Genomic DNA, 24,236 nt, shown 5'->3' on the forward strand with positions numbered 1-24,236 from the left:
GAATGTAACCAAATGTTTGTTTTATAAGAAGCCTCATCGGTGTGCAATGAGCATGTTCCAATAATACTGATAAGAATTCTGGTCTCAGGAATTGCTTAGGGCAACCAAAATAGAGTGAAGTTTAATAACAGTGCTTGGATTTATAGGTCACAATTTGGGACTTGGGTGCTTTGATTCCATCTGACTTCTCATCTGAAGGACCAAGTACCTTGCTAAATCTTTAGCCTGTAATCTGTAAAATGAACTTCTCAACATCTACTCAAGTAGTCTTTCTAGTTCAGAAGTAAATTCGTGATTAGCATGAATTCTGATTCTGTTTAATCAAATATTAAATATTTTAAAAATACCTTAGTTAAATTTGAGACTCCTTTGAAGAATTATTTTTAAGATGCTCCTGTATGTTTTACCCCAGTTTCCTTTGATTTTTGCTTCCCAGTTAGAGTTTCAAACTACTTAAAATAAATGCAGGTCAGGAATTTGCTAAGCTGTCATTATATTACAGCATTGATTGCTGGTGATAATTTCACTGGTTTTAGAGTGACTTCTAATTCATGCAGTATCGAAGTCTGTTTTCATTAGATGCTTTAGGACAATACAGGATAAAGGAGAAAACTAAAGATGGAATGGCAGCTTTAAAAACACAGTCCTGTTAAATGCAGGTCCACCAAAATGAACATCACTTTTTCATGTTGCAATTACTCTTTGCTGTGCATTGGAGTCTCCATTCAGTATACCTTTGTTGAAGAATTGTGAAAGGTTTGACAGATGAGTTGCTAAGGTAATTACTTAGTTCCTTTCCAACTAGATAGCTTTTTGTCTGATAAATGAAGGCTTAAATTCTGATTTCAACAATTCTAATCTCAGAAGCACAATCCATTACAGTAAAAAGCCTATATATTTTTTCCAGAGTCTGGCCGATTTAAGCCTCCTTCCTTCCAGTTGTTTATTGTTTAGGTCAAGGGATAGCATATATATGATAAATTTATCCAGTCACAGATGAAAAGGAAATGTAACTTTATGTAACAGTTGCATTTTCAGCTGATGCCGTTACCATCTACCAAACAATACCTTAATTCTCTTTTTAATCAACAGCTAAGTATAAAATGAAAGGTAAAAAGGCAAATTATTGCTCTGTATAAATATCTCACATAAAACAATAAAAAGAAGAACCTCTTCCAAGAAAAAGCTAATTGACAGTGTTGCCACAAGAACATGTGTTTTTAGAAATTAAAAAAAAAAAAATCCAAGAGGTTAAAATAGTGTAATGATTGAATATTTTTCAATGGAGATAGGGGGTGAAAAGACCTAGAATGAAAACTGAAGCATTTGTAAAAGATTCTGCATTATGTTTTTACTTGCACTGGTGGAAGACTTGACTGTGCTTGGTTATCTCGACTTCAGTCTTATATTCTTTCTGTAGAAACACGTTCCTATAGTTAAAGGATCTGAGGCCAAATAAGTGATTTTTTGGAACTATATACTGTAGCTGAATGCAAATATTCAGTCAATTCATGCAGATGATCTTTACACTCAGAAATGGATCTCAGTTTTACTTCTTATGATTTATACTTGAGCATAAACAAGCCAAAGGAAAACAATTTCAGAGCTGAAGTCCAACACACACACTGTTTTAAACTGAAGGTTTTTCACTAGCAAGCAAAACTGAAAATTATTATTCTAGTAAGATGGTATAATCAATTAAATAATAGCAAAGTTTCTTGATATTTTATTCAGAACTAATCACACTACTCTAGAGTGCCATGTATTAATGGTATTAATCAAAATTTGAGTGTCCTGTAAATTAAAGTGATGGATAGGACTGTAGTTCATGCTTCATGTTTATCTGAAACTAAGTAACTGATAGATGTCTACACAGGTAAAGCAGAAATATTGACCAAGTGGAATACAAGAAAAAGGCAATAGGCTGAGAAGAGAAAGTAAGAGGATGTCACCTTTATCAAAATGTCATGCCTTCTTACTTTCCTCAGTTTATGTTATTTTATTGGAGACTTGAAGGCATTACTTCTGAAAGGGAATTTAACAAATTGCATTCTGTAAGCAACTTTGAAAATATTATTTTTGTTGTTGCTAAGCAATGTTTTCTGGAGAAAGCAAGAGGATTCAAGGAGAAACCATGAGTCAGTGGCACATTCAAAGGGGTGGACCAAGGAGAAACCTTTCTGTCAAGGTGACAAAATGACCAGTGGATTTCTTTCAAGCAGACATCTGTTTCAGGATACATGTTCCAACTTGTAACAAGTTTCTATAGCTTTTTTTATTATTTGTTAATGTTTAAATGTGTAGCAGAGTCCTCATAAATCTGCACTTGCACAGTAGCTCTCTGTGGGGATTTCTCTGGCTGTCCCCAGGTTTGCTGAGATCGGCATGGGGGAACTGGGGCTAAACACACAGGAGGGAGCACTGGAGAAAGTTACAAGGTCCTTTACAAGTAATGAATATTTTTACTTTCCAGCATATAGCAACTAAATGGTCACATCTTGTTAATATTATTTTGATAATGTACGACCTACACTTTTTATATTTTTCACATTGTCATCCTTTGAAACTCTGTTGTAGTATATGCCTGTGTGCCTGTGTGTGCACACAGACTTGCCCTGCAGAGTTTTTCCTTAAGGTCCCAGCCCTCTAAAAAGCTTTAGAGTTGCCACTGGTTTCAAGAGACTAATCTGCCATCAGTGCTGAATTTGCTGGGCATAAGCCTCACATGGATGAGAGGATGATACACACACTTGAGTGGATATTCCATTTTTCTCGTCTCTCAGCCAGCTTATGCCTTGCTTTTACCCGCTTCTATGTCCCACCACAGAGAGAGCTCTTAGTTAATCAGGGTAATATGTTCAGCTCTGATGGTAATATATGGATAACAAAACTACTTGAAGGAACCCAATGTTGAAGGGATCGGTTGGGTTTGCCTGGCTGGCTTTTTTTCTGGTATTCTTTCAAAAAGCATGCCTGTGAGCTTCAGACATGGTAAGAAGTTCTCAAACTGCCAGTGAGTTTACTATTGACTATCTATAACCCATGAATATTTATTCCTGATTTTTTTTTAAGTTCTTACTGAATAATTATTTTCTTCTGCAACAAGGAAAATGCCCCATATTTACATGTCACTTTTTGTTGAGAATTTAATTATTTCACTATCTTCAGTTCTGTTGCATTTTTTAAAGGGAATTTTCTAGGATTAAAATTGTGCAATATTTGTATTCTAGATTAATGTATATACTTAGTAAGTAATCTTAAATATTAAAATGAACCATTACAACTCACTTAAGGACTTTCACTGAGTATGTATGATTTTTTTTTAATGATCAATTTTTTCTTCTCTTGCAAATTCCTTATTGATTAAAGGTAAGGCTTAAAAGAAAGGTGACAGACAAAATAAGCATAGTTGCGCAGAATTAATATAATAATATAATTTCTTAAATGGTACACATTTGAACTATTAATACTTTGGTTTAAAAAATCCATTTAGCTTAGTCCTTGAGACTACTGAAAAATTTTTTCTGCAGAAGTGGCTTGCACTAGAGTCTGAAATAAACAAAAGAGGAGTGTAAGTGTGTTCCATCACATACTGTGGGCCACAGTGGATCAGATTCATTGTCTACCCTTAAATGTCTTTTACTGAAGGATGAAGAGAGTTTTATTTATAAATATTAAAATATTAGTATTTTCTTCATACCAGTAAACACTGTTAAAAGTGGCTTTTGATTTTCCATACAGACTGCCAAACACTGGAGAGATTTTTCTCAAAAGGATTAGACTTTGTTGTTGTTGTTGAAGAATGAATTGGAAAAAGGCATCTGCTCCTGTTCTTTTCTGCTTGTTCCTGCACTCATCTGACAGAGGGCAGGATTCATGCTGATGTCAGACAGGGAATGCAGAAGGGCAGCACCAATCCGTGTTCAACAACGGTCTCAAACACCAACAACAAATTCACTGGGAATCTGTTTTTCAAGTAGGAGTCGGGTAGTTTCCTAGCTTTGAGGAAGTGGAGAAGGGATTCCTGAACCAAGCTAATGCACCAAGATAGTCATTACATTGCCAATATTACTGCTATCCAACATAATGATTTCATCCAGCACTTCTGAAGGAGCTAACTTTGGTTGCTTGTAAGATAAAATGAAACTAAAATAAGTTGAGAGAGGTAGTCACTTCTAAAGATCTCCAGACAGTGGTCATCATCAAAATCAAGTGTCTATCCATCCTGAGTCTAGGATTCTCAAATGTGTAGAAAAATTCGGTATTAATAGATGGTATGGCAGGTTCCTTGGCAATGAGTATTGGGGAGGTGGACTGGTAGAAGGCAGTGAGAATCTCCGCTAAAACAGGAGAGGAAAGAGACCTGGCATGGAAACGATTCTTGCTTATATATAGCAATAAGCATAAAGATGGCCACTGTAACTAACCATACTGTAAATAGTCAGAATACAGAAAACCTTCAGAAGTCTGCATATGCATTGATAATGCTTTAGACTAGCATAAATGTTTAAGTTTTCTGTCTTTAGCTGCTGAAAATAGATTTAAATATAACTAGATTTAGGGAAAACATATTTGTTCTCCCTAAATCTAGTTATATTTAAATCTATTTTAAATATAAACATAGCAATATATGTTATATATTTATATATAAATATATAAATAATAAATATATAAATATAAACATATTTGTTTATACTTGCCAAATTCTAGCTTTAGTCACCACAGTGAGCCCATTTGAAATTAATTCTGCAATTTTTGTTTGGTAAAGGGTATTGCTTTCTTTCAAATGTCCACACATGAGTGATGCTAGCCAGAAAATAATATCAAAGGGTCAGAAAATTGATTGGCTGAATTTACAGTTTTAGAACTTGATACTAGTTCTTTCTCATGAAGAGTAATTCTTTAACTCCCTCAGTCACTCATCAGTCTTCTGTTGGGAGCAATGTCTGCCATGGCTATGGGGGACAGCACCAGATCTGAGCATGCTGAGCTCTGATGCTATCATTGGCAGCTTTGAGTACCTAAACTGCAAATCTTGTGAAATATTAGTGCTAGACTATACCCTGACTTGGGCCATCTCTAGCTACTGATCAGTGAAAAATTCCTCTAGGTTTTATACTAATGAAATTGGATCCAGAACTGTAGTGGATAAAATAACGACTCAAAGTGCGCTTTTTTTTTTTTTTTTTTTTCTGCAGGGCAGGGACCATTTATTCTTACAATAGTACCTACTTATGCTCTCGTTAAAGCTCTTACTTCATAATTAGCAAATCAGCAATTAGACAGCTATCTACCTTTTCTCCTATCAGCATAAGACCACTCTAACACGCGCTGTGCAGACCAATCACCTTCTTGTTTACGCGCTGTTTACGCAGCGGTAACTTCACAGTTCAGTGTTGCAGCTGTCCGTTGTTTTTCCCTGCCACCTTAGCACAACTCAGCAGTTTCTTATCTTTCTTCCAAGGCCTGTTTTTCATCAAAGCCCTGCTGCTTCTCAGGGGCTGTGCAGAGCTGACGGGCCGATGTCTCTCCCACACAGAACCATTTGTCATCAAAAACCTCCAAATGGATGAAATGCATGCACATAGAGTTAGCACAAGTCCTCCTCCCACCGTATCCATTCCCACAATTTCATGACAATCTGAATTGTATCCATTGCTGTATGAGTGCCCGTAGGACTCTGCTGGGTGACAATCCATTGCTCAGCTGTAAGCCACTGTGCTCATTGCTTCCCGGGATTTCCTGTGGAGTTTAACTTCCATCTTCTGAACATGTCTTCATGTGCTGAATATATTGCTGTCCTATAGACTGTAGTAATACCAAAACAAACTTCTAAGGGTGTAATTACATTGCATATCTTATGTAGATGTTTAAGGTGCCTAAACTAAAAGCTTAGCCTCCCAGAGTCTTCATCTGTTCAGTGCGGAGGGAAAAGCTTTTACAGATATCAGTTCAAGGCAGAATCCCAATATAGGAGGAATCCGTCTCTTGCTCTGACTGTAAACTCAGCATTGTCCTTAGGGCTGGGTGGTGCTAATATCACTTTTTTCTTCTTGCGTTTCACAGGAAACTGAAAGCTTTGTCGACAATTTAGACATAATAAAAATTGAGTAAGTCAGTGGTCATTAATGGTACATGTTGTAATAGCACATGTCTCTATGTTTCTATAGAACTGCAAGACGTCTAAATATGCCTTAGTAAGAATAGTATATGTGCCAATTTAATGTTTTCTGGGTACATTATATGATTTTTTTGCCAGGGTAGCTTTCATAATTGCAACAGTTACAGTCTTCACGTTTCTAACATCACAGTTTTTGATACTACTATCTTCTTTTCCTGGCTAACTAACACAGTGCAGTCAGCATTCATTCTATATGAATTAATGCTACATTACAGTCCCATATAGTACAAATTTTACTGTCAGATGCTGATGAATGCTGATTGTCAAACATTTCATAAATTCAATACATATCTCATGTAATTTGAATATAAATGCCATATCTAAATCTAAAATTTCAGAACTGTTTTTAAAATCAGGTATCAGAATACTTAATATATAAATGAATTAACAAATACATACTTTTCCTGCAGATTTTGTTTCAGTGAAAGGTTTTCTTTCCTTCAGTTAGTTGCTTTGGAAATAAAAGCTCCATGAAGGCCCAGTCTAGTATATGAGTTAGTCCCTTGAACTCTGATTATGAATCAGTTTTTATCTTTACAGGAAGGACATTCTTTATGTCAGGCAAAGTACACATTTCAGTGTCAAGCTTGACATTCTTCTTTTAGCCCTTTGACATGTTAAATAACATAGAAGTCAGACTGCAGCGTGTAAAGTGTCTTTTAAATTTCCATAGCAGATCTGCCTTATATCTTATAGTCAAAGCAATCCTGTCAAATCCATGTGCCTTTATAAAGCTCAGCTGTGATTGTCACAAACAAAAATTCAGAACTAGTACAGAATAATCAAGCGATACCTGCTGAGGTCACTGTTAATGTTCGCCTTTCATTTCATTTGTAACCTTAAATGTGAAACAAAAAGTCAGCATGCGTATGTCAAATAATCAGTTAGAAAATAGGTATTCCTGGAGGGTTTCACTCCTTGATCTACCTTACTAAAATAATGGGCATGCCGTGCATATTTCCAGTCGTACATGGAGTAGCCTGTGTTAGGATTTGAGAGCAGAAAAGGTAAAGCAAAAAGTGAGAGGCCTTCTCACATGCTCTCTCATAGCTTTAATGTAAGCTGAGTATTCAAAATTTTAGACATTAATTGATTGCTTCTTTCCTAAGGGTTTTTATGCCCTTTCTATTAGCTGATTGCCTCTGTCTAGTTTATTTGAGGCTAACGCACTAATGTAGGGAAAAAATAACTCTTCTAAACTCTTCCAGCTTCTCAGAATGATGATTTTGAGGAATGTTGCTGACCATTGTGTCTATCCTTTTGCAGGTAGACATTCTCTACAGGAGGCATTTCTGTACTCTTGTAGAAACTGCCTGTACACAAAGAATGAAAATAAAACAAAGAAAGTAACAATTTGCTAGTGCTCCCAATGAAGCTGAGGGATACCCATAGGGAAGTAGCTGCCATTACATTAAAGTTTTACCATCAGTTGCGACAAGCATGTTCTCTGTTGTTTCCTTAAGAAAGTGGTTACTTTTCACTATTTAACACTGTATTTCTTAACTTTCAAAACTGCCACTGTGTGGCACAAGAAATTGCACTTCTCATTACCATTTCAGCATCAGTACACATGAAGTGTTGGCATACACTGTTAAATGTATGTCATGCTTTTTCAGTCGGGTGTGTGAGGTCTTAATTCATCTTAAGTAATATGTTAGACTAGGATATTATATAGTGTGTCTATTCTTATACCTGGAAGGAATATATATGCAAAGGAAACTCTTTAGAGTGAAGTGAAGTTTGCTGCTGTTAATGGAAAAGAACTACACTGTCGTGAAGTTCACCTGAAAAGTGTCTCCTAACCTTACAACATGTCCAACAACATTCTTTCTTTATGCTTAGATAAATATTATGTTAAATTGGAGGGGGGTTGAGAGAGTGTATTTGAAAGTACAAAGCATTCCATGTTTCAGTGAATGAAACTTTGCCAACTCGGGAAGCCTTGATATCATTCGTCTGCCTAGATATGTTAATGTAAGAAATGGCTTAACATCGAAGCATGAAAGACACTCAGTTCTATCTACCACTGGGATATTATAACTAAATTCCTAACTATTGAATTCTCAGAATAGATAGATCAATATTTTTGTAAAGAAGTATATTTATTCTTATAAAATAATTTTAATTCAGTAGCATCAAATATTTTGGGTAATATAGTTTTATGATGGACGTACACGTGAAGCGGCAATGACAGGAAAAGATAAACAAATGAAGATACACCATTTTAATGGAATTTTAGTTAGAGTAACAAATAATTTCTGTGGGTTTGCTAATGCTTCTTTAATTAGAAATATAAGATACGTGAACAAAAAATACATACAAACATATATATGCATGCACACAAACACACAGATTCATTCCGAAAAATATCATTGTTATGTGACCAAGTTTTCTTCTTCTCCTTTGTAGAATTATTGTTTTCTTTTATTCTGTTTTCAGATTTCAGTTGTTTGAAAGGATTGGCTTTTATTTTAAGTGGAATATTCACTTTGTTATCTGAAACCTATTTTTATTAGTGACAAGGCTACTTTTTTAAAAAAACATATTTACAAGAGAAATGTGGAAAGAATTTGACTCCAAAAAAATCCCATTATTAATCTCTTTATTTTATAAACTATAAAAGTATCTGAGCTTTATATTTGTCATGTTTTAAGTCCAGAAGGGAAAAGAGAAAGATTTAATACATAAAACTGTGAGATGGTTTAATGCAGTGGAGGTAACCATGAAATGCCTGAAGGAATCTAAATATGGGAGAACGTCAATTTTCAATTACAGCTATAGAGCTTGCTGATTCTTTGCTGTCATCTTGCATTATTGTGTGGAGAGTGTGAAAGATGTCCCAAAGGTTTCTCCTTAAATGGGACAAGTAAAAATGCCATCCCAGATTTTCTCACTCTGTATAAACTTTCCTTTTATTGCTGATTGCATTTGAGATCAGGACAGAGTACCAGAACAGACAGAGAGAACTAACTGGGAGTAGGGAATGTATCTTGCAGATGTAGAATAATTATGGACACGATTCAAACTGCTGCATTTCAGAGTTTTAGCTTTGAAATCATTACACACATATGTAACTACATCCCTACTTTGTTCCACTGGCTTATGTCAGGTTTCACGGGAGTTTTTTAACTCTTACTAGAGCCATAACATTCAGTTAGAAGATTCTGACACTTGCAAACTTGATTTCTGTATAACTCTTGGTGAAAAACATTAAGCCTGTTCAGAAGCTGTTGCAGTCTGTAAGACTTAATGACAGATTTATGATCGTTGACTATACTTGACATTTTATCTGAGGACAAATTTCAGACCAAGACCTATATTTTCAATGTCCAGAACTCTTCATACTTGGTAAAACTGATTTTGAAAGCTATAAGAAGAAATAATGCTGGTCCATTTCAGGCTAGTAAAAAGTTAACATTTAGAGCTCTGAGGGTTATTTCAGTGTTTGTAAATTGAAAAAAAAAAAAAAAAGAAGAAGAAAAAGAATCATGCAGGTACCTCTGATACAGTTCTATGGATTTATGAGTGAAAAAAAGGCTCTGTTCTTGAGCTTTGGGGTAATCAGACAAAGACAGTTTTGTTATTCACAACACAAATATTTTCAATGAGCACTCAAGCTGAGAGCTCTCCATGTAGATTATTTTCCTGTGAGTTATATGTTAGTGCTTGGTCAGACTGTACTGAGATTTCCTGGTCTTTTATAGTAGATCATCACGGCATAATTCTGTGCTCAATAACTAAATACTGGTAACTGAAGAGGAGAGCAAGATACTCAAAGCAGTTTGACATGGGTACTTTTGTGGAGGTGAAGAGCAGCAGTACCTCCACGTGGCATTGCGTTGTGCTCTGTAGACATAGCCCTTCATTTCTGGACAGCCATTTCTATCCCCTCTGACTGTGCTGTGTATGTCCCCTCTCAAACAGTACCCACATGGAGCCATTTTTCCAAGAGCACTGAAGAGCTTTGTATTGTGTAAAAATATGACAACTTACCAGTTTCAGAGAGGTTTGATCCAGACTCAAACTTTATCTCCTAAATTGTACATTTTAACCAAAGCATCAAAAATACAGGGAAAAATTAATATTGTATTTCTACTGATGTAGATTACAACAACTTTAAAATTTCACCAACATGAGACTTACTAAGACTAATGAATTAGTTTGAGCAGCAAGTAGTTTTGTTAGAGCACTGTAAAAATTTGCTGAGGCTAAATGTGAAATGTTCAAATGGCTGATAGCAACATCTCTACCACCTGAAGTCAGTATCTCATTACCCCAAAAAATCTTATATTTGGGTCACAGGTGGCCATACTAGCAACATTTGGATCCTCATGGATTTTCACTTTTTTGAAGGTGACATATAAAAATGCACTGAAGCCTAAAAAGAGATTCAGAAAAAAAAAAATCTACAGCAAAAAGTCCAGATCTAATAGGTTGGCATTACTTTATATTTAACTATGAGAATCCCTTTAACTACTAAAGAATGGCAATGTTGATTAAGTAAGAGATTTCAGAAAATTACTGAAAGGCTGTAAGAACTGATTCCCTTACAGTGCCCATGAACATTTCCAGGATAATAAATCCTTAAACACTGTGAAAGTGATGCATTAGAGAGTGTCAAAATTATCATTTGTCCCAGACAAGCTAGTAGTGAGTATGCATATGTTATTAGTATGTGGTCTGATATAATCTGTGAAAAATGACTTTGTGAGCACAGAGTCACTCTAGTAAAACATCTTAAAATGCTTTTTTCTGTGCTGTGGATGACAAGGGCAAATTTTGGATCATTAAAAAATGAAAGAAAGAAAACAGTTGAGCAAAAGGGATTAATACTGTGTTCATACTAGAAATAGTCTTAAGAGAAGATTCTCTTTTATTCTTAAGGTTTTGCTATGCCCAACAGTGGTGTATGAAAATATTGAGCATCTAGCCAAATTAATCCCCAAATTAATGCTAATCCTAATAACAAATAATATAATAATTACAATATACAGAGACAGATGAGAAAGCACAGGCTTTTTGGACAGGTTAAATCTCTTGGGTTTTTTTAATTTGACAGATATACAAATATAAAACTAGCACAGCCCCTTTTTTATAGTTTTTTTTCCCCTTTCTTATACAGACATAGAGAAAAGACATTTCTTATGCAAATGCAAAGCAGTGTCTCAGTTTAGCAGGGCATTTAGTTGGAACACAATAAGGTTTGTTTCCAAGACCATCTATTTTACAAGTCCACCAAGGGAAAAGGAAGGAGGGAAAATGGTTAATGACAGACTTGGACAAAGTTGTTATCGTGAATGGTTTCTTCTCTGAAAACTGTGCTTTAGAGAGTACCAAAATGATTAGAATATGAACAGCTTTGATAGGTCCAAAAAAGAAAGATTAAATACTTTTGAAAATACAGAAATAGAACCGTTTAAATAAATTTTGTTTTGAATTTAGCCAAATACATTTAAAAGGATTCCGCAGCAAAAAGAAATTAAAACTTTGCTTTGGACTGAATTAAGCACTTAATTGAAACCTTTTTTTTCCCTTTTATTTTCATTCCAGTGAGATAAAGCTAACATTTTCTGTTTCAGATTGACCAGAAATTCAGTTTCTCAAATTATTTTTTTAGTTTATATATACATGTATAAAATATACGGGGTTTTTACCCATTCTTTTCATGAGGGAAATCACTTTACCTGAGCTGTTAACACCCAGCTCTTTAGCTCTACCATGTCCACTCCTGAAGCAGCAGGTTTAAGGCCATTGATCCTTGATGGAGGGTTACAGCAGAGATGAGTCACAGTGAAAAAGAGGATTGACCCAGTCTCATAAACTCTGCTGGGCTTGTTGGCACAGATCTCTGTGTTAATATCACAGCATTAAATATCAGAGGATAAGGAGGGAGGAAGAGCCAGCTGTGGGGAGACCGGAGCACCAGCAGATGTCTGGAGCATGGTAAGGCAAGGCTGCAGCAGGGTTTCAACACCAGGGGAGAAGCAAGGAGGTTGCAGGGATGCAGGGAGCAGCATTCAGCACTGGAGAAAGCTGGTGAGGAAGCAGTGCTCAGTCAGAGGAGCAAGGCAAAGCAGGTAGCAGTGAGGCTGGCTCCAAAAAGATTGGGATCTGCAAGAAGCAGCTGGAGGTGAGATAACAGCTGCTGAGTGTCAGAGGGCAGATATCCATCAAAACTAACAAGTTACAGAACTAATTAAATTCCCAGCTGCTTTTAGGAAAATGAGTAACAACATTAATTAGGGTGGCTTTTTCCCATCTTCACTGGTCATAGGACACTGGCCTTTTGTATTCAGACTGCACTATTTGAAACTGTCTCTTCTATCTCAGGAGGAAATCACTGAAAATAAATACTTTCAGAAAAGGAGTTTGGGAAGTTTCTGATGTTATGAGTATGACATGTCATTACTTACGTTAGGAGAGGGCTCAGAATTTCCTATGCCCAAAGGATCCTGGTCTCAACAATCCCACACAAATCTCTCTGTGTCTTGGCATTATTTTTTTTTCCAAAAAAATACAACCAAAAAAGTAAGTTGAACTGGAGATAATGGGAGGGTTACTTTCTATCTAATTTTGAGTTACTGTGTACCACACAGGCAAACAATGATCTCACACAGCAAAGCATCATAGCTCTTGCATTACAGAGTCCTACTGCTACTTGGTTATTTGAATCAAGGATACTTGCATTTTTAGCTGCATAGCAGCACAGCTTCAAGAGGAGAGCACTCACAGTGTGTGTTAGCCAACAGTTTAGTTGTCAAGCAGTAACCTGTGGATAGGTTTGGGAAGTGCTCCCCTCTAACTTCATCTGCAAGCTAAGATGAAAACAAAACCCAGCTCTTCAGCTTATAGCTCTGGCAAGATTTATCACAAGAGCCCAGACCGTGACCCTCAGCTAGGCTTTTGGTGAAAGATACCATGACTGCTGTGCATTGTGCTGTTTCCCTGTTCCTGGTGTAAGTTAGCCATGAGCACACCTGGACAAGGCTCCCTGGGGAGGCAGGCATCATGGCAGCCTGTGACTGGTGTCTGACTGTCCAGAACGGGCAGTTGGTACACTGGTTCCTATCAGAAACCTTCATGTTGTGCAAGGAGATACCTGATGAGTTTTGACAGGTACTTTACCAGTTGGTGATAGAGAAAAAAGCTTTTTTGGTTGCTCTCATGCATCCAGAGACTTAAATTCTTCCTGGTTTTGCTTGGGTTTACTCAATTTATGTCTTCAACTGAATGCTCCCTCTAACCAATGCATTGGGGTAGGGTTTGATCAAGATTTATAAACACTTGTCTAACTTTAAAATATTGTACATTGTGAGTTTGTTCCTTTTTGAGCTGTGGGCTCTCAACAATTCATTTCCAAACTTTGGTATTAATTTTCTAGTGCATTTTGCTTTTGGACTAAGCTGGGGACTATTGCTTATGAACTACTCAGGGGATACACTCTGTATCCATGTATACCAAACTACATTTAAATATTTAATGCTGCACAATGGCATAATTGAGTTAATGTCTTTCCCTCACGGGTTTAGTCCATCAAAATTAACAAATACAATTAATTTGTGCAGGATACTTCATTTTCCTATGCCTGAAATTTCCAACATTTTTTGCATGAAACATTTTTACATTTCAGACTAGTGATCTATAGGTGGTCTCTGTTCAAAATTCACAGTTCATGACAACAAACTATTTATTTTTCATAGATAATACTAATAGTACATCTATTGAGTTTATATAGAATATAAGGTGTATAATAGGCATAAGCCATGCTGAAGGTTATCTGATATTCACTTCGGAGATGATGAGTCTGTACTAACTGTGAATCCAGTCTGTGTCTTAATTAATCTAAATTTCTTGAACTCCATCACATCTTCACTTTACAAGTCACATATGGACTGTTTGCTCTTGAATGCCTCCTCTGCTCATGATTAGTCACAACATGGTGATATAGCAGAACTAGAGGTTTAGAAGAGAGGCAGCATATTAGAGTGATTGCCTGACTCCTGAATTTAATTTTTTTTTCCTGGATATGAAATAGTTTGAATTTAGTGCATGAAGGGCATGCCACAAAGCCCATCTTTTGTGGTAGACCTAAAATATAGGACTTTGAGAGTTATGTAACATATTTTTCATTTATTATGTTCTTTCTTGCTTAGCTATTTTATTAAGGAAGAGTTAAGCAATCTTTGTATGTATTGCAGTTTGAAAAGATGGCAGGATATCTAAGCAGTACAATGCAATTCACAGATATTAGAAGCATGAAGAAGCTGAAGCTATGAAACCAATTCATCTTAGAGCAGCTTTAATTCTATAATACTAATCAGGTGGATTCAATTTAGGTGAAAGTGTAATACCAAGCTCAGTTTCTGTTAAAAATAAAATGCAATTTAATTAATTATTCCATTCTACAAGTTTATCTTCATGATGCATATACATTAAAGATGCCATGAAATTAGAGCATATTAATGTCAGTATGAAGCTATTTACATCTACCCTGTGCTATGGTTGTGGTATATGATACACAAATATAGCATGGTCAATATTTGATGAGTAACACCTTTATTATGCCCATTGACTAGCACTAAATTAGAACATAACACCCCTGGCAGTACACATGACAGCTGCATGAACATGAAATTAATTCCTTTCATCAGAATATTACAATTAATGGCATGTGAATTCATAATGATCAAAGACTTCTTATGCCCAAGATATTTATCAGCTGTTCAGACTACAAAAGATACCAGCTTATCTAGGTACCCTTGGAATGAGTGGTAATTTTGGATAGGCTGGTAAGTGGCAGTTAGAAGAAGAGGTGACAAAATCATTATCTTATATATGTCATCTTATTTGACATGCCCATAATGGCAAAGGTTTTACAATTACATTTAAAGTTGGTGTTTGAGATGTTCAGGGGTCCCAGAAACCTCCAGTGCCTTTTGTTCACTGCTGACCTTTGTCTCTTGAGACCCATTCAGTAAGGCCAAAGGACTAAGCTCAACCTTTCTATAGGGTTTATAAATAGGGCTTGGAGGCCTGACTGTATTTTTGTGATGTATTGCCATGCTTCAAGATGCATTTGTATAATATCTGTTGTGGTGGCAGCTGAGCACATCATAGATATTAATAACAGTTATCCAAAAGGACCTCTCTGAAGAAGAGAACTTTTTCCCTTTCAAGTGAGATATGTCTTTTAGGTCCTGATTTATGAGGGAAGATCCACATTGCTAAGCACTTCACAAGTGTCATGTTATCCTCATCTCAATGGCCATATAAAACACACACAGCATCTAGGATTACTACTGAGGAGCTAAATCCAAGAGTACTCTCCATTTGCACTCACAAGTCAGCCTGCTCTGTCATCTTAGTTCTGATGGGGAAAAAAAACCCCAGACACATGTCCAAACAGGAGTCTAACAGGTAAGTATAAGTGAAGTACCCTGAGTTGTGGAAATAACAGAAATAGAAAGATAACCCAGGTCTGGTAGGGCCTACTGAACCATATTCCCCAACTGATTGCACAATCTAGGAATAACTCTCATTCCCCACTGGCATTTTTTACATTTATTTTCTGACAGCTTTATTTTATCAACCAGAATTATGAAGTACTTACAAATGGGAGCATACACTCTTTTGGACATATAAACTTTGTTTCATCTGGATTGCAAGATGGTTTATCAAGTTCTGCTAATTGCATATTCTACATGTGCATTGACTAAGGCAAATCACTGGATTCTATGTTTGGTATTAGGCAAACACAGTAAGAAATAGCTTTACTTCCAAAGAATGTGCAGGCTAACCCTCCATTTAAACTGAAATTGTCTGTCCTGTGCAGAGAACTGACAGGCTTGTAATGGACCTTTCTATGTCCTAGAGAACGTGTTGGCAAGCTCCTTCTGTGAGCAGAGAGCTCAAAGCCATGAGACTGAAGAGCTGTCTGAAAAGCACGTTAACTTCTATACAGCAAATCACTCTTGCTTTTGTCTTCCACTAAAAGAGGGATGTCAAATAGAGGATTTAGCAAGAAGGATGATGAAACTTAATGATAACCCAATCACAAGGCAATAATGGCTGAACTCTGTTCCTCAGTGCCTTTCCGCTTACTTAATGGCTGCCTCCAGCCTGATATTTATTAAAAAGTCTATTTTTTATATTCAACACTATATTTAAAACCTATTTTAGTGTAATCAATGTTTTCCAGTTTGTAATATCACTTTAATTCAGCAATAATAAGAAAGACAAATTTGAACCCATGCACAAGTAAACTTTTAAAAAACCAAAGAACAATGAATGCTTCTGATGTTTGCTCATCTTGCATAAAACTGTTCCTCCTGAATAATATGGAATGATCCCAATCTAATCAACTGAATCTTGTTTAAAAATTCAGCACCTATTTTTATTTGTATTTGATTAGCTCTGTACTTATCAAAGTGCTTTGACTTGCATCTAACTAGTTCCATTTCATCCTTCAATGGATTTACATATTGTGCTTGTGTTATGCAAGGTCTTGCAAAGAATTTGTTCATATTAAATATTCTGAATTCTTGTTTATGCACCCTCAGAGATGTTATATTTTCAAAGCCTCAAAGATGTGTTCAGAGATGTGCTTCAAGATCACCTTTTCCACAAATAACCAAAAGAATGAAATCTTACTATGACTACATTAAAATCTTTCAGGCTATCATTCAGTATGCCACTAAAAGAATATCATGGCTCTAAAGACCATAAATAAGCTTTTATTTCTTCTTAAGGAAAAGTAATTGCCTTGTTTAGAATTCAAAGAAGTGGCAGAAAATCTCTCACTAAGGAGCACACATTTTAATGTCATCAGGCATAGAAAACAGAGTTTCTTTTTGATTTTGAAAAATATACACTCGTAGCAGCACTGCATGTGACTGTACAAGGTACAAAAACGGTAAAATAAATCAAGCTTTAGGCCCCCTTAAAATATTGCAGTTGCAGCTGTGATTGGTTTGATGGCTCTAAAATAGATTGATTTCTTTCTGAATCTCTGATCTTTGTAATCCAATGAATCACACCACTTAACAAAACTATATCATTTATTGCTACGCACAGCTAAATTTCTTGACAAGTTTAAGATTAATAAAGTTAGCACTGCTGCATCCTCATTACTATACTCTGGAGTTTATTCTCTAAACTTTCATTCATGTATTATTCTTCAACCTTCTATGTAATGCTGGGGTCTGCATAAGACTGTGAAAGCTGTAGAAACTGAATTTCAAGCAAGCATGCAGAATCAGCAAACAATAAGCTGACTTCTGGAAAGGATGGAGAACAGCATGGACTGAAAGATGACAGGTTCATATTCTTCTGCCTCAGCTCAGCAGTACATGATGGAGTACACTTTAAATGCCGTTTCTCTGGAAAGTGAAAACTGTAGACACATAGATGTTAATCTTGCTTCTGGTTAAGAAGATCACTGTTATTGGTAGGGGTTTCTTCAAAAACGAATTAGGAGGACTTTTTATTTTTATGAAATTACTGAAGAACAACTGAAAAAGAAACACCTAGGGCAGGTGAGTTGCATGAAGGGATGATGATGACTTCAACATCCTTTTTGTTTGAAAACTTGAACTCAAGATTCTCCAAAAGTAGCAGAGATGGGAGACCCAAGTCATTTTATATATATAAAAAATAAAAATTTATATAAATGTATAATTTATATATAATATATTCCACATAAATTTTATATTTATATATAAAATAATATAATGGGATATGGTATAAAATAATTTATAAAATAATGTGGGTTTATGTATTATAAACTGTATTTTATTAGCTTGGTGCAGTGCTTCAAAAGACATTTTAACAGAGCTCTGTCTGGTCAGGAGCTGTAACTCATGTTCCCTGACCACTGATAAAAAATAACCTCAGTGCTGCAGTACTGGGATTTGGAAGAATGACCTGTCGAGCTGTGCTTCCAGGAGAGGAACAAAAATCAATACTCCAAGTGAAAGAGAAGACAAGAGCATGTGAAGACCCTATCAGGGTAATGTTTCACAGTGGATATTGTCTGGATGATAAACTGATGTGAGCGGTGAGATAAAAGGTGCAAAGACAGCATACAATTATCTCTCAGTTTCAATTTGAATTAATATGTTGCACTTCATATAAATATATTAGTATAAATATATTAGATGCCACACAGTAAAAGAATTCTTCATCAAGAAGTCTTTATTCAGACATCAGTCTTATTGGTTGAGAGACTATGAACAGACCTAAATATGATAGGACAAATGTGATTGTACATCACCTGGGCGAATGGGAGGCTAATAGGTCAAAATAGGGTGAGGATCTAGCTACTTCCAGCTCTTAGGAAGTATTTTTTTTCCTTCCTGCCAGTAATTTTGCAGTATTGTGTAATTCTTTGCTCTAACTTCAATCTCATCACTGCAATATTGTCACTTTGCTCACATCTGGTAGTAGCTTTGGCTCTGTGCATGCGCCAGAAAAAATTCTTTTGATGTATGTGGCTAAAAGAAGCATTTTCCCCCAAAAGAATCAGAATCAGAAATCCTCTTTGCTGTGGAATACAAAAATAGATCTCCCCAGCATCTCTGGCACAAGAAAGTGAGCGTCTTTGCAGATATATCTAAGTTGCTGCTTCATCTCCTCAGGTCTTCATAATAGATAAAGTTGCATATATATTGAGGTAAAGTAATATTGATACAAGAAACTTAAGTGCTTGAAACATATGCACATTTCACAAGAAATAGACTGGAAAATTAAGAAATCAAATTCTAATATTGGGAAATATTCCTTTTCTTACTTTGTCTAGAACACCACTGGGAGGTTCAGTTAAAAAACAGTTCTATTTTTTATTTCCAACATGATCCTTTCAAATAAAAACAAAAAAAAGAGAAATTTCTAGATAAAGTAATCTTAATTTCACAAGATATTACTCTTTATTATTTTCTGGAGTAAATTACCACTGTTTCATTGATTTTAACTGTCTAGATGAAAAATTGGTCCCATACAATGGCTAATACCAAAGTTTGTCTTTTTTTCATGCAGTGAGAAATGACCTTCAACAGTGTAGGCAGGGAATGGCATACCCACCCACACATCCAGTCACACATGCACTCGGTCAGCTATTAAAACATGACCTAGCTTCTGTCTAGTTCCAGCACCACACCAGGGAACCCAGTTTTTCTTCTGGCAGAGGACTGACTGGCTCTGTGTAAAGCCTCTCTAAAGGAAATATTTTTGCAGTATGGGATTTTCAAGGATAATTGCCAGAATGCGAGTGAATAGCAGACTATGTAACTGTGGTGGTTTAGCCCCTGCCGGGGTCTGAGACCACGCGGCCGCTGCCCCTCCCCGACAAAGGGAGTGAAATACAAAGCCCCAGGGCTGAGATAAGGACAGGTTTAATACAACAGTGCAATAGCAACACAACAAACAGCAACAATAACAATAACAGTAATAGTGATAACAATGAACAGAGCAAATTATATACCGATACAGCAGTGAGAGAACCGGCTGCGCCAACCCACGCGATCACCGATTCTTCCCGCTTAGGCGCCAGGATGTGACGTCAGCATGATATATGAATAACCCGGCTAGAGCTTCCCCCCACTGCTGGGGAAACTTAACCCTATCCTGGCTAAACCAGGACAGTAACAAAATACAAAACTAAGCAAAGAAAAAGAGAGTCCAGGCCGACACTGAAAAAAACACAAAAATTAGAATTAAGTACCATTCTGAAGTCAACAGATTTATGGTTAGTGCAATCACAAAGGATATGTTTTAGCTGGCCAGCTATTTGAATTACTGTTGCAATGGGGCTGTTAGAAATTCATTGAAACATTATTATTTGTACCTCAATTAATTGAAATGATAAATGGTGATGGGTTCAAAATTATCACTGCAAGAGAAATTCATTTTTAATGTGTTCCATGAAACATGAACTTCATGTGTCATTGATCCCCATTTGATTAAACTTTACTAATTATTAGTGTGCTGATGCTTGATGTAAGAACTACATGTATCAATAACACACAGACATGTATTGTGAGGTAAATGTATATTACTATGCTACTGCTACCCCAAATTGTTTTACAGTCATTATACCATAGTCTCTTCCTCTATGACTCAGATGAGAAATGGAGAGGGCATAAATAAGGATCATGTCTTGCCCAGCCCACATATTCTTATGGGAACATTTTCTTTCTATATCTGGGCTATCCTAACCTAATCTGGATTTTGTTCATAAGAAATATCACCTTTAGTTAGATTTTTATAAACAGCTATCAGCTATCAGCACCTGCAGAATCTCTTCAGATTTTGGGACATGTAAAAATATTTAGATTTGGAGGGACAACAAAATGGTTTGAAGAGTGTAGCACTGAAATTAATTCAGCCATTTTATTTTGCTTGTTATTTAAGTCTTTCATTCTCCATGTAGGGACAACAGAAATGCATACAGGCCATAGGGGCAAGATGACACTGTCCCCTAAAACCACAAAACTGCTCTGAAGTCAAGGATATGAAAAGGTCCAGGTCCCAGAAGAAATCCCAGGGAACGTTCTGGCTAGTTGAGTTCTGCGATTGTGTTAATAATCATAAGTATAAGCCATATTACAGTGTGTTATATGTGATATGAAGGCAGACAAGTCCCAGGCTGCCTCTTTCTTCCCTTTGTTCACCTGTCTAAAGCCAAATACAGTCAGTCCTTTGCTTTGATTCAAATCCATCTCTGAACTATGTTATACATTAAAAGCATGGCTGAAAAGTACATTCTGTATTAGAGGTTGTGGTTGAAAAAAATACCAGATTCTTAGTTTTATCAATTTTAATGAAAAAGTTTCCAATTTGGAAGAGTAAAATGCTTACTCTCTTTGCTTGGCAGACAGCTCAGAAAAAGCCTTCACTTACCTGGCCACTAATGATCCTCACAGAGACTTCATTGTCCAACCCAGCAGGCTAATCAAAGATGCTTTTTTCAGCCAGTTCTAATAACATAAGGGAATATATTCATCAGCATTCTGAGACTTACATAGATGTTCATTATTCCAGAAGAGAGAAGACTAAAAAGCCAGAAGATCCTGTAATCAGTGAAAGTTTCTATCATTGGACCAAAAGTAAAATATTATACAAAGAAGTAAAAGGGCTGCTCTAACTTTAGCCCACTGTCTGACCCCTTGTGCTCTTCTGAAAATTTCATTCCATCATCTTTTTTTCTGACTGCTCTCTTCTCCATCAGCCTCAAGGATGGGGATATTACAGGAGAGGCTCCATTGACTGTGCAAGCTGAGGATTCCTTTACATACATACATATACATGTATATATACTGCCACATATTGTGGTTTAAATGATCATGTGCTTGCAAGTAAGTGATTTAGGTTAAAAAATTAGTGTCTTAGTATGAGTTTTCAAAGAGTTTAGAGTATTCTGAGAAGCTGCTTAAGAATATTCTAGTTATCTATGGGGCTTTAGGAAAAAAAAAAAAGTAAATCCTTATTTATAATTAAGAGGACTTTGGGTCCTTTTCTGCAAGCCCATATTGATATTCAATAATGCAGATTATGTTAGAACAAAAGTATTGATTTGAATAGTTGAGGTTTTTTCAATTTCTTATTGTCTACCAACCATTATTATGTTTTTTGTTGGTTTTTTTTTTTTAGGTCTGTACTTCTGGCTGGACAGATGCTGTTGGCAAGGAACACAGTCACATACCTGGAACTCTATACTGCTAATTTATACTAATACAGAGAAGATTAATGTAGTGTCCTGGGTAGATGTAGGTTGTTTATAGTACCAATTTGGGTGTGAAAAGTTGTTCACTACTGTTTGCACACCAGTGCTATCTAGGTTGTCAATTAAATCTTAGATCTTCACAGAATGTGTTCCTTTGCTCCTGGCAGGTATTGTGATTAAAATTTAACTAATGCATCATGTGTGATGTGCTGTGAGAAAGAGGAAGACACCAGGATGTCCTTCAGGTCTATGATGTTGAATCAGTGAGATACTCCTCCTTGGGTGCTCTGACTGGGGTGATTTTTTAGGGGTCAAGGAGCCAAGATGTGGCAAACATCTCCTTTGACTTTTGGCTATTTAGCCTTTTCCTTCTGTGGCTTTATATCTTTCTTGTACTCTTTGTACACCTTGCAGTCTGGACTTCTAAGCATCACAGTGTTGCCATTAATAAGACACAGTGCACAGAGATCATGGTTTTGAGAGATTAAATTACCATTAAAACAAAAGGAGTGTATGGGTTGTGAAAGCCCTGTGTCTATTCAGGCAGAAGGGAAAGATTAAGCTCAGGGACCTGCAACTTCTTGTTGGCTGCTCTTTCTGAATTCACATATGCTTCAAACAGTCCTGAAACATGAGTCTTATGACCCTTTTTTTCTAGCACATTATTGCTTGTTATCACTACCAGTTTTAAAGTCTGATCCTACTTTGTTTCCTTCTAAACATGTGGATTCTAATAATACCTCCTGGCACTGAGATCTTTCAGCTATTGCTGCATATTTTTTGATAAAATGCATGTACTTCTGTATCCATCTGAAACAAATGTGAAAAGAAAATTTAGTAAATATCAGTACCAGTTTATTAAACCTGTCAGACTTGTAACTTGCTGCTGTCAGCCAAAAATAGGATTCAGTACTGATCTGGGGCCATCGTTTGCCCTTTTGCTCTCTCTCATGATGATGATTATTAATCATTTATCTTATGACACCAGCAGCATACTAGCTGCTTCACAGTTAAAAACTAAAGAAAAGATCTCTACTTACAAAGCCTATCATCAAAACAGACAAAGAGTGGGAGGAGGTACAGCATAATCATGACTGAGAAAGGAGGTTTTGCTCAGCTTTTTCTGCCCCATGACTTTTTTCATGTGGATTGTGTTATGGGGGTAAACCTGATTTTTTTTTGTTGCAAATTTTACTTCTTAATATAAAAGCCACATGAGAAAGTTAAGATTGATCACTGTTTTCAACTAGATGAGCTCAGGTTATCTGAGACTGGGTGAGGGAAGGCATTCACAACCACAGTGATGTCCTGGCACTACCAAGAGCGATAAATGTGAGGCCATTTAGGCGTTAATCTTTCTAATGCCAGAATTGCACACCTCTTACTTTGAATATCTGAGAACCCCTGATGGCTAAGGCAGTCTTTCAGAAAAAAGGAGGATGAAACCAAACTCAGGTTTCCTAGGTCCAACCACAAGTTTATCATAAATGGTGGATGTCACCCCCTTGAATAAAAGATGCAGCCTGCTTAGGCTTTTTGAAAGAATGTTACGAATGTGCTATTGAAAAACAATATGTTTTTGTCTTCTAAATCCCAAATCCAGTTTCCTTCAGCATTGGTTTTCTCCAGAGAACTTAGGCTCTGGATAGAAATGGGTTTTCAAGCACACTGCTACAAATACCATGCAATGCTTTAGGAGCTCCCTGCTGTTTACATCCTTTTCTGAGGTGTCTGATTCACTTTCTGTAAAGAAAGCCAAGTGCCTCAGCATGCAAGTGAGTATTTCACTCTGAGGGTCTAAAAATTATACTGCCAGATTTACCTATTAGAGGCATAACTCGTTGTTCTCAGAGGAAGCATATACCTATGCTCTAAGCAAGCACCATTAGAAGAAAACACAATAGTAACCAAATGAAAATCTATCCATCTCCCATGCTGGAATTGTTCCAGCATTGCCCTTTATGCTGCCTAAATTATCTAGCAGTCATTTACTAAGTAATGATAATTAATATTCAGTCAGTAGCTGGTAGATCTTCAGCTGTGCCCCTTGCATATCCCTAGTAATGTAGCTTTGTCTGATGGGACTGCTCTGAAACAGCCTGTGGCATGAGCATTTGGGGACATCGTCTTGGCTGCCATAGTCTCATTGTGTTTCACAGATAACAAAAGAAAGTTATTTTAACAGAAGAGTGCCTTTTGGGTAAGTTGAGACGTTCCTGTTCACACATGTATATGTAGCCTCATTGTGTGACAGTGAGCCTTGGAGTGGGGTAAGTACAACTGATAAGACACAGATTTCCAGAGCCAGTTTGCTATCTTTTCCAAGTCAGGCTCTTT

Source organism: Strix uralensis, chromosome 5 (genome assembly GCF_047716275.1).
Source record: "Strix uralensis isolate ZFMK-TIS-50842 chromosome 5, bStrUra1, whole genome shotgun sequence".
Lineage (NCBI taxonomy): Eukaryota > Metazoa > Chordata > Aves > Strigiformes > Strigidae > Strix > Strix uralensis.